A 12,376-nucleotide genomic window follows, 5' to 3' on the forward strand; every position below is an offset into this window, starting at 1 on the left:
GCTCTGGAAAGGGTTCCCAGCACAACAGTTTCAATCAGTGCTTGAGAGCACAGTTTCATTTTTATATGTAACTTAACTGTTAAGATTGCTGGTGGACTGGGTTAGCTAAGAGGAAGACAGCTTTTAACCGTTCCCTACCTTAACTAGAGGTGTCAGATCTCATATTAAGATGTGAAAGCTTCAAGAACACTGCAGTGAACACCATTTCAGAACTCATGGTGTAGTTTAGGAGTTAAGATCCTTGGAGTGGTATGGAAGAAGATCCTAAATTAAAAAGATTTGCTGTTGCTAGCTTTCAACTTAAGTCAATGAAATAAGTCAACCTGTATATCATAGAAGTGCCAAAATGCTGCATCTGGTTAAGGGGGGGTGGGTAGGAAGAGTTTGCTTCATTTGCCTTGTTTACCCACCCTGCCTGCAGTCATGAAGACTGAAAAAAATTGTAACATTTAGTTTCCATTATATGCCCCTGGAACTCAGTGCACTTTATGTAACAACTATCGCCCTGTAACCCCATACATCCCATATATACACTGGGGGGAGTTTTATATGTTTTATAATTTTAAAATGAAGATTTATCTAAGCTAGGTAGTATGGTATAACAAATGGAAACCTCACTGATTTCTAAAATTTCTACAGTAAGCTACAAAAATATCTTCTTAAATTGTTTATATAATGGCACCCCAAAAATGTCAGGGTCAGGTGGACCCTTACACACTTTAGAATGTCATGTAGTCTCCACAATTGCATATCTTGAGTAATGTGGTTCAATTTTTTCTGCGTCCATATAGTATGAAACTTGATTTACAGAAGGCCTAGATTCTATTCAAATTAATAACTTCATATTTAACATGACCAGTCCTTACTGTCATTGCAATACATTTTGCATTTATATTTTGACAGGTTAAGGTCCATGATATGAAAGTTATTTGGAACCCAGCTGAGGGAGGCCAGGCAGCAAGCTGGAGTTAATTATATCTGTCCTGAAATAAGCCTGGCCACAAGCTGGTCAAAACCTTGCACCGTTTTGAATCTTAGCACAAAACTGTCTGGTTGAGCTTTGAGAATAAAACAAATTTTATTGTAATTGCTACTGAGGGAATAATTTTTTCTGATTGTTCCTCATGATATTTTGACTTTATCCTGCCCATAAAATGATTCCAACTATCTCAGCTATTTCAAAGGCTTTAAATTTTGAAGAGGAAATCTTACTGCTCTTTAAGGGTGATTTTGTAAGTATTGCTATTGTTTCTCCTAATTGTTATGGCTTCAGGAAGGTTTTAATTCCAGAAACAAATAAAGCCAGCACTATATGCAAAAAAAAAAAATAAATAAATAAGGAAGGGAAATTATGAAAGCCATAAGAAAAGAAAATGATACTGAAAAACAATGAAGAATAAAGCTTACAATCTAAAATTATATACCAAGGGAAAATATCTTTCAAAAGTAAGCATAAAATAGAGACATTTTCATATAAATAGTGAGAAGATTCACTGGCATCAGACAGGAACTAAATGATATACTAAAAGGTATCCTTTGAGTAGAAGGAAAATGATCCTAAACAGAAATGCAAGAAGGAAATTATCTTACAGAAATGTAAATAGGAAAAAGTAATCACTGGAAAGTAGGTAAATAGAAATGAATATTGATGATATTAGCAATACTGGTAATATAATGTGGGGTTTAAAATATATGTATAATTAAAACACTCGACAATAATAACAAAAAGGGCTGAATGGGGAAAATAGAATTTAATTGTCCCTAATTCCTCACATTTTTCTGAGAGATGGACAAAGTGCTAGTATAGAGTAGGTGCTAATAATTCCAGGATTTATGCTGTAACCCTTAAAAGAAGAGAAAAATAATTTATAACTAATAAGCTAATAGGCGGGAAAATGGAATAATAATTTTTAAAATGATTAATAAAAAGAAGACGACAAAAGAGGAAAAAAGAGGAACAGATTGGGCAAACAAAAAACAAATAGAAAGATATGTTTAAACTTAAAAATATCAGTGATAAATTATCTGTAAACAGACTACATATTTCAGATTTGATAAAAATAAAAATGCACATTCAATTTATGGGTCACACCATAAACATAAATCTGTAGAGAAGTTAAAAATAAAGGAGTTGAAAAAGATATTATCAAATATTAACCAAAATTTACCAAGTGTTATTCTATTAACCTCAGTCAAAGTAGGCATTAAGGCAAAAAGCATTATTAGAAATAATAAGAAATAAAAATTGTAACAATTATAATTCTGCCTGTGCCTAATAACACAGTCTCAATATATAGAGTAAAATGTGATATAACTACAGTCAAGGTGAGAGATTTAAAACTTTCTCTAAATAACTGACAGGAAAAGCAGACAAAAGTCAGTACACACAGAGAACATTTGAACTATATGATTAACAAACTTGATCTTAATGTTTCAAAGTATTAAAATAATAGAGTATGTTTACTAGAAAAATATAATATAGCATACTTACAAAAATACTGTAAAAATCTCAAATGTTTGCATATTAACCAATATAATTCTAAAATAATCCATGGGTCAATGAATAAATTACAATGTAAATTACAAAATATTTTCAATGGCATACAGAAAAATGTGGCATATGAAAACTTGTATTATTCAGCTAAAACTGAGGTAAAAGAAAAACTTTTGACTCTACAGGCATGTATTGATACTAGAAAAGAAAAGTTGTATATTATCTTCATTTGTATAATATACAAATGAAAACTTAAATCATAATATGAAAATAACATTATTGAATATAACATTAAAGTAAACCTGTGAAAATAACATTAAAGTAAACAGAAAGAGAACAGAAAGAAGATAAGTTCAGAGTACAAATTAACAAATAAAACCCAAAAGTACAATAGAGAATATTAAAAAGCTGAAAAAAATTAATGAAATGATAAAAATTATAGCAAGATTGATCAAGAAAACAAAAAAGGACAAATGACCAGAATTAGGGAGAAAAATGAGACATCATTATTGATACAGATATTAGATAATAAGAGAGTGTTAAGAAAAAATTCTGACCAATAAATTTGCAAATTAAATAAAATGAACAAACTCATGAGATCATAATTTACCAAAACAGACACAAAAAGAAAGAGAAAATCTAAATAGTCCAATATCTGATTTTTAAAAAAGAGTTTGTAATTTTAAAACATCTCACAAAAAAAACTTGCCAGGCACAGATGGCTTCAGAAGTAAAAGTTCTCAAACATTTGTAAAAGGAGAAACATCACAGAAAGAACAAACGAAGGCAAAATAAAGCATTTTTCTTTTTCTTAATTGATCTAAAAGATAACCATTTGGTGAACATATAAGAAAAACAATGTATGGGGTAGTTATAGCATATAGATAAGTGAAATGGATGACAGCAATGCCATCAGAAATAGAAGGGAGGAACTAAGAATCTTCTGTTATAAAATATCTGCTTTATATGTAAGTGGTATAGTGTTGTTTAGACAGTGGACTTTGATTAACTTGAAATGGATATTGCAAACAATAGGGTGATCATTAAATAATTTAGAATAAGTATAATAGATGTACTACGAGAGGAGATAAATGCCATCATATAAAATAATTAACCAGGAAAAGTTTTAATTAAACTAAGTCAGAAAAGAGGGAAAAAAGAAACAAAGATCAATCCAACTATGTCAATAATCACTTCAAATGCGAATGGTCTAAACACATTGAAGAGAATAAAATGTCAGAGTGAATAAAAACAAAGAGAACGCAAGAGTACATTGTTTTTACAAGAAACTCATTTTAAATATAAAGACTCAAATAGGTTATTAAGTAAAGATATACCATGCTAACTATAATCAAAAGAAAGCTAGAGTAATTTTATTAATTTCAGACAAAGCAGACTTCAGAACAAGGAAGAAGAACAGAGTAGGAGGACTAAGATCAATAGAAGAGAATAGAGGCCAGAAATAGACCCATACAAATATAATCAACTGACAAATGTACAAAGCCAATTCCATAGTGAAAGGATAGCTTTTCAATAAATGGAACTGGATGTCCATATGCAAAAAAAAAAAAAGTAAGGAAAATAAAAATTAACCTAGATAGAACTTACACCTTTCACAAAAATTAAGTCAAAATGAATCATAGACCAAAATGTAAAATGCAAAACTATAAAACATTTAGAAAAAGAACAGGAGAAAATCCATGTGACGGATTTTTAGATACAATACCACATGTACAATCCATGAAATAAAATTTTAAAAATCATCAATTGGTCAATCCCAATCTCCCAATTCATCCCACCACCCCCCATCCCCCTTGGTATCCATACATTTGTTCTCTATGTCTTTGTCTCTATTTCTGTTTGTAAATAAGATCAACTATACCAATTTTTTCAGATTCCACATATATGCATTAATATACGATATTTGTTTTTCTCTTTCTGACTTACTTCACTCTGTATGACAGTCTCTAAATCCATCCATGTCTCTACAAATGACCCAATTTCATTCCTTGTTATGGCTGAGTAATATTCCATTGTATATATGTACCACACCTTCTTTATCCATTCCTCTGTTGTTGGACATTTAGGTTGCTTCCATGTCCTGGCTATTGTAAATAGTACTTCAATGAACATGGGGGGGTGCATGTGTCTTTTTGAATTATGGTTTTCTCTGGGTATATGCCGAATTGCTGGGTCACGTTGGGGTTGATATATATACACTATTGATACTACGTATAAAACACGCAACTAATGAGAACCTGCTGTATAGCACAGGGAACTCTACTCAGTGCTCTGTGGTGACCTAAATGAGAAGGAAATCCAAAAAATGGGGGATATACATATAAGTATAGCTGATTCACTTTGCAGTGCAGTATAAACTAACACAATATTGTAAAGCAACTATACTTCAATAAAAAAATCAATTGGGCTTTATTAAAATTAAAAGCTTCTCTTTTGAAGATGACATTAAGAGAATGAAATACAAGCCACAGATTTGGATAAAATTCTTGTACAACACATAACTGATAAAGGGCTTATATCCAAATGTACAGAGATCTCTTAAAAATCAACAATAAGAAAACAAACAAGCCAATAGAAATGAGCAAAGGATCTGAACAGACACCTCCTCAAAGAAGATATATAAATGGGAAATAATCATGAAAAGATGCTCAACATAATTTGTCATTAGAGACTTTCAAATTAAAACAATGAGATACTACTATGCATCTACTAGAATGGCTGAAAATTTAAAAATTGAAAACAAAACCTGACAATACTGATCACTGCTGCAAATGCAAAGAAATAGGGACTTTCATTTAGTGCTGGTGGAAATGCAAAATAGTATTTAAAGGTTGGAAGACAGTTTGTTAGGTTCTTACAAGGCTAAACTTATTCTTATAACATGATCCAGCAATTGCACTCCTAGGTTAATACTCATTTGATATGAAGAGTTATACCTACTCCAAAATCTGCACAGAAATATTTATAGCAGCTTTATTCATTTTCACCCATCCTGGAAGCAGCCAAGATGTTCTTCAGTAGGTGAGGGGATAAACAATTGTGATACATCCATGCAATTGATACTATGCAATGATAAAAATAAGTAGCCTATTGAGTCATGAAAACACATCTAAGAACCTTAAATGTTGGTTGCTATGTGAAAGAAGACAATCTGAAAAGACTACATAGTGTATCATTCCAATTATATGATATTCTGAAAAAGGCAAAACTATAGAAAGAATTAAAATGTCAGTGGTTGTCAGGGGCTTGGGGAGAGGAGGAGATGGTTGAATAGTTTACACATGGTGATTTTTAGGTCAGTGAAACTATCCTGCATGATACTGTGTAGATACATAACATCATGTGTTCATCAAAACCCATAGAACTTTACAGTACATAACATAACCCTTAATGTATGTCAATTTAAAAAACTCACTTAGGAAGTCAGAGGATCCCAGGAAGGAGGGCAGACTGTGATGAGGAAACTTAACTGTATTACAAATATATAAAGTAACCTCCCTGAAGGGCTTAGGGGAAAAGGTGTTGGATGAACTTTGGAAATTAGTTGAGTGCGTAAAACTAAAAGCAAAGGAATTGCACATAAGCATTGTACTCTAGTTAATAATGTTTCCAATGTGAGTAAGGGTATTAATTCCTATACTGCTATATGTATACTGGAACTGAACAATTAAGTAAGTGAATGGTGGATGGTAGGGGCTGGATTTCTCACTGTTGACATGAGAGTTTACAGATAAGCAGGTTAAGGAGACTAGAGTTATCAACGTTTTTGTGTTTTTCTTTAATTGTTTAATTTAATTTTATTTATTTTTTTATACAGCAGGTTCTTTTTTTTTGCTGGAAATCTTTAGTTATTTTTGAGGCAAATATGCTATTTTCTCAATAAATTTTTTTTTTAATGTGACACAAACTTTTAATTTTATTTATTTATTTATGGCTGTGTTGGGTCTTCGTTTCTGTGCGAGGGCTTTCTCTAGTTGTGGCAAGCGAGGGCCACTCTTCATCGCAGTGTGCGGGCCTCTCACTATCGCGGCCTCTCGTTGCAGAGCACAGGTTCCAGACGTGCAGGCTCAGTAATTGTGGCTCACGGGCCCAACTGCTCCGCGGCACGTGGGATCTTCCCAGACCAGGGCTCAAACCCGTGTCCCCTGCATTGGCAGGCAGATTCTCAACCACTGCGCCACCAGGGAAGCCCCACAGCAGGTTCTTATTAGTCATCAATTTTATACACGTCAGTGTATACATGTCAATCCCAATCACCCATTTCATCACACCACCACCCCCACCCACTTGCCGCTTTCCCCCCTTGGTGTCCATACATTTGTTCTCTACATCTGTGTCTCAATTTCTGCCCTGCAAACCGGTTCATCTTTACCATTTTCCTAGGTTCCACATCTATGCGTTAATATACGATATTTGTTTTTCTCTTTCTGACTTAACTTCACTCTGTATGACAGTCTCTAGATCCATCCATGTCTCAACAAATGACCCACTTTCGTTCTTTTTTATGGGTGAGTAATATTCCATTGTATATATGTACCACTTATTCTTTATCCATTCATCTCTCGATGGGCATTTAGGTTGCTCCCATGACCTGGCTATTGTAAATAGTGCTGCAATGAACATTGGAGTGCATGTGTCTTTTTGAATTATGGTTTTCTCTGGGTATATGCCCTGTAGTGGGATTGCTGGATCATATGGTAGGTCTATTTTTAGTTTTTTAAGTAACTTCCATACTGTTCTCCATAGTGACTGTATCAATTTACATTCCCACCAACAGTGCAAGAGGATTCCCTTTTCTCCACACCCTCTCCAGCATTTGTTGTTTGTAGATTTTCTGATGATGCCCATTCTAACTGGTGTGAGGTGATACCTCATTGTAGTTTTGATTTGCATTTCTCTAATAATTAGTGATGTTGAGCAGCTTTTCATGTGCTTCTTGGCCATCTGTATGTCTTCTTTGGAGAAATGTCTATTTAGGTCTTCTGCCCATTTTTGGATTGGGTTGCTTGCTTTTTTAATATTGAGCTGCATGAGCTGTTTATATATTTTGGAGATTAATCCTTTGTCCATTGATTCATTTGCAAATATTTTCTCCCATTCTGAGGGTTGTCTTTTCATCTTGTTTATGGTTTCCTTTGCTGTGCAAAAGCTTTTAAGTTTCATTAAGATCCATTTGTTTATTTTTGTTTTTATTTCCATTATTCTTGGAGGTGGACCAAAAAAGATCTTGCTGTGATTTATGTCAAAGAGTGTTCTTCCTATGTTTTCCTCTAAGAGTTTTATAGTGGCTGGTCTTTCATTTGGTCTCAAATCCATTTTGAGTTTATTTTTCTGTATGGTGTTAGGGAGTGTTCTAATTTCATTATTTTACATGTAGCTGCCCAGTTTTCCCAGCACCACTTATTGAAGAGACTGTCTTTTCTCCATTGTATATCCTTGCCTCCTTTGCCATGGATTAGTTGACCATAGGTGCGTGGGTTTATCTCTGGGCTTTCTATCTTGTTCCATTGATCTATGTTTCTGTTTTTGTGCCAGTACCAGACTGTCTTGATTACTGTAGCTTTGTAGTGTAGTCTGAAGCAGGGAGTCTGATTCCACCAGCTCCGTTTTTTTCTCTCAAGACTGCTTTGGCTATTCGGGGTCTTTTGTGTCTCCATACAAATTTTAAGATTTTTTGTTCTAGTTCTGTAAAAAATGCCATGGGTAATTTGATAGGGATTACATTGAATCTGTAGATTGCTTTGGGTAGTATAGTCATTTTCACAATATTGATTCTTCCAATCAAAGAACATAGTATATCTCTCCATTTTTGGTATCATCTTTAATTTCTTTCATCAGTGTCTTATAGTTTTCTGCATAAGGGTCTTTTGTGTCCCTAGGTAGGTTTATTCCTAGGTATTTTATTCTTTTTGTTGCAATGGTAAATGGAAGTGTTTCCTTAATTTCACTTTCAGATTTTTCATCACTAGCGTATAGGAATACAAGAGATTTCTGTGCATAATTTTGTATCCTGCAACTTTACCAAATTCACTGATGAGCTCTAGGAGTTTTCTGGTGGCATCTTAATATTCTACATGTATAGTATCATGTCATCTGCAAGGAGTGACAGTTTTACTTCTTCTTTTCCAATTTGTATTCCTTTTATTTCTTTTTCTTCTCTGATTGCCATGGCTAGGACTTCCAAAACTATGTTGAATAATAGTGGTGAGAGTGGACATCCTTGTCTCGTTCCTGATCTTAGAGGAAATGCCTTCAGTTTTTCACCATTGAGAATGATGTTTGCTGTGGGTTTGTTGTATATGGCCTTTATTATATTGAGGTAGGTTCCCTCTATGCCCATTTTCTGGAGAGTTTTTATCATAAATCAGTGTTGAATTTTGTCAAATGCTTCTTCTGCATCTATTGAGATGATCATATGGTTTTTATTCTTCAATTTGTCAATATAGTGTATCACATTGATTGATTTGTGTATATTGAAGAATCTTTGCATCCCTGGGATAAATCCCACTTGATCATGGTGTATCATCCTTTTAATGTGCTGTTGGATTCTGTTTGATAGTATTTTGTTGAGGATTTTTGCATCTATATTCATGAGTGATATCAGTCTGTAATTTTTTTGTGTGTAGTATATTTGTCTGGTTTTGGTATCAGGGTGATGGTGGCCTCATAGAATGAGTTTGGGAGTGTTCCTTCCTCTGCAATTTTTTGGAACAGTTTGAGAAGGATGGGTATTAGCTCTTCTCTAAATGTTTGATAGAATTCACCTGTGAAGCAATCTGGTCCTGGACTTTTGTTTGTTGGAAGATTTTTGATCACAGCTTCAATTTCATTACTTGTGATTGGTCTGTTCATATTTTCTATTTCTTCCTGGTTCAGTCTTGGAAGGTTGTACCTTTCTAAGAATTTGTCCATTTCTTCCAGGTTGTCCATTTTATTGGCATAAAGTTGCTTGTAGTAGTCTTTTAGGATGTTTTGTATTTCTGTGGTGTCTGTTGTAACTTCTCCTTTTTCATTTCTAATTTTATTGATTTGAGTCCTCTCCCTCTTTTTCTTGATGAGTCTGACTAATGGTTTATCAATTTTGTTTATCTTCTCAAATAACCAGCTTCTTGTTTTATTGACCTTTGCTATTGTTTTTGTTTGTTCATTTGTTTCTATTTCATTTATTTCTGCTCTGATCTTTTTGATTTCTTTCCTTCTGCTAACTTTAGGTTTTGTTTGTTCTTCTTTCTCTAGTTCCTTTAGGTGTAAGGTTAGATTGTTTATTTGAGACTTTTGTTTCTTGAGGTAGGCTTGTATAGCTATAAACTTCCCTCTTAGAACTGCGTTTGCTGCATCCCATAGGTTTTGGATCGTCATGTTTTCATTGTCATTTGTCTCTACATATTTTTTGATTTCCTCTTTGATATCTTCAGTGATCATTGGTTATTTAGTAACATACTGTTTAACCTCCATGTGTTTGTGTTTTTTATGTTTTTTTCCCTGTAATTAATTTCTAATGTCATAACATTGTGGTCAGAAAAGATGCTTGATATGATTTCAATTTTCTTAAATTTACCAAGGCTTGATTTGTGACCCAAGATGTGATCTATCCTGGAGAATGCTCCGTGCGCACTTGTCAATAAAGTGTAATCTGCTGTTTTTGGATGGAATGTCCTATAAATATCAATTAAATCTATCTGGTCTATTGTGTCATTTAAAGCTTCCGGTTCCTTATTTATTTTCATTTTGGATGATCTGTCCATTGGTGTAAGTGAGGTGTTAAAGTCCTCCACTATTATTGTGTTACTGTCAATTTCCTCTTTTATAGCTGTTAGCAGTTGCCTTATGTAGTAAGGTGCTCCTATGTTGGGTGCATATATATTTATAATTGTTATATCTTCTTCTTGGATTGATCCCTTGATCATTATGTAGTGTCCTTCCTTGTCTCTTGTAACATTTTTTATTTTAAAGTCTATTTTTTCTGATATGAGTACTGCTACTCCAGCTTTCTTTTGATTTCCACTTGCATGGAATATCTTTTTCCTTTCCCTCACTTTCAGTCTGTATGTCTCCCTGTTTCTGAAGTGGGACTCTGGTAGACAGCATATATATGGGTCGTGTTTTTGTATCCATTCATCATACCTGTGTCTTTTGGTTGGAGCATTTAATCCATTCACGTTTAAGGTAATTATCAATATGTATGTTCCTATGACCATTTTCTTAATTGTTTTGGGTTTGTTTTTGTAGGTCCTTTTCTTCTCTTGTGTTTCCCACTTAGAGAAGTTCCTTTAGCATTTGTTGTAGAGCTGGTTTGGTGGTGCTGAATTCTTTTAGCTTTTGCTTGTCTGTAAAGCTTTTGATTTCTCCATCGAATCTGAATGAGATCCTTGCCAGGTAGAGTAATCTTGGTTGTAGGTTCTTCCCTTTCATCACTTTAAGTATATCATGCCACTCCCTTCTGGCTTGTAGAGTTTCTGCTGAGAAATCAGCTGTTAACCTCATGGGAGTTCCCTTGCATCTTATTTGTTGTTTTTCCCTTGCTGCTTTCAATAATTTTTCTTTGTCTTTAATTTTTGCCAATTTCATTACTATGTGTCTCAGCATGTTTCTCCTTGGGCTTATCCTGTATGGAACTCGCTGCACTTCCTGGACTTGGGTGGCTATTTCCTTTCCCACGTTAGGGAAGTTTTCAACTATAATCTCTTCAAATATTTTCTCGGTCCTTTCTCTCTCTCTTCTCTTTCTGGGACCCCTATAATGCGAATGTTGTTGCCTTTAATGTTGTTCCAGAGGCCTCTTAGGCTGTCTTAATTTCTTTTCATTCTTTTTTTTTTACTCTCTTCTGCCACAGTGAATTCCACCATTCTGTCTTCCAGGTCACTTATCCGTTCTTCTGCCTCAGTTATTCTGCTATTGATTCCTTCTAGTGTAGTTTTCATTTTAGTTATTGTATTGTTCATCTTTGTTTGTTTGTTCTTTAATTCTTCTAGGTCTTTGTTAAACATTTTTTTCATCTTCTCAATCTTTGCCTCCATTCTTTTTCCGAGGTCCTGGATCATCTTCACTATCATTATTCTGAATTCTTTTTCTGGAAGGTTGCCTATCTCCACTTCATTTAGTTGTTTTTCTGGGGTTTTATCTTGTTCCTTCATCTGGTACATAGCCCTCTGACTTTTCATCTTGTCTATCTTTCTGTGAATGTGGTTTTTCTTCCACAGGCTGCAGGATTGTAGTTCTTGCTTCTGCTGTCTGCCCTCTGGTGGGTGAGGCTATCTAAGAGGCTTGTGCAATTTTCCTGATGGGAGGGACTGGTGGTGGGTAGAGCTGACTGTTGCTGTGGTGGGCAGAGCTCAGTAAAACTTTAATCCGCTTGACTGCTGATGGGTGGGGCTGGGTTCCCAACCTGTTGGTTGTTTGGCCTGAGGCAACCCAACACTGGAGGCTACCTGGGCTCTTTATAGGGGCTAATGGCAGACTCTGGGGGGGCTCATGCCAAGGAGTACTTCCCAGAACTTCTGCTGCCAGTGTCCTTGTCCCCACGGTGAGCCACAGCCACCTCCCACCTCTACAGGAGACCCTCCAACACTAGCAGGTAGGTCTGGTTCAGTCTCCCCTGGTGTCACTCCTCCTTCCCCTGGGTCCCGATGCACACACTACTTTGTGTGTGTCCTCCAAGAGCAGAGTCTCTGTTTCCCCCAGTCCTGTCAGAGTCCTGCAATCAAATCCCACTAGCCTTCAAAGTCTGATTCTCTAGGAATTCCTCCTCCCATTGCCAGACCCCCAGGTTGGGAAGCCTGACGTGGGGCTCAGAACCTTTATTCCAGTGGGTGGACTTCTGTGGTATAAGTGTTCTCCAGTCTGTGAGTCACCCACCCAGCA

General features: G+C 35.1%; 1 pseudogene across 1 annotated transcript in view; it reads left to right on the forward strand.

Moving 5' to 3' along the window:
- The window catches only part of LOC309660660 (TP53-regulated inhibitor of apoptosis 1 pseudogene), a 28,504-nt pseudogene extending 27,176 nt beyond the window's left edge, over positions 1 to 1,328 (forward strand). The window contains exon 1 of the transcript in view: positions 1 to 1,328. This exon is cut by the window's left edge and continues 27,176 nt beyond it. The product of the transcript in view is annotated as a TP53-regulated inhibitor of apoptosis 1 pseudogene (transcript).
- The last annotated feature ends 11,048 nt before the right edge of the window (positions 1,329 to 12,376 follow it).

The sequence above is a fragment of the Balaenoptera physalus genome (genome assembly GCF_965194825.1).
Source record: "Balaenoptera physalus genome assembly, chromosome: 4".
In the NCBI taxonomy this organism is placed as follows: Eukaryota; Metazoa; Chordata; class Mammalia; order Artiodactyla; family Balaenopteridae; genus Balaenoptera; species Balaenoptera physalus.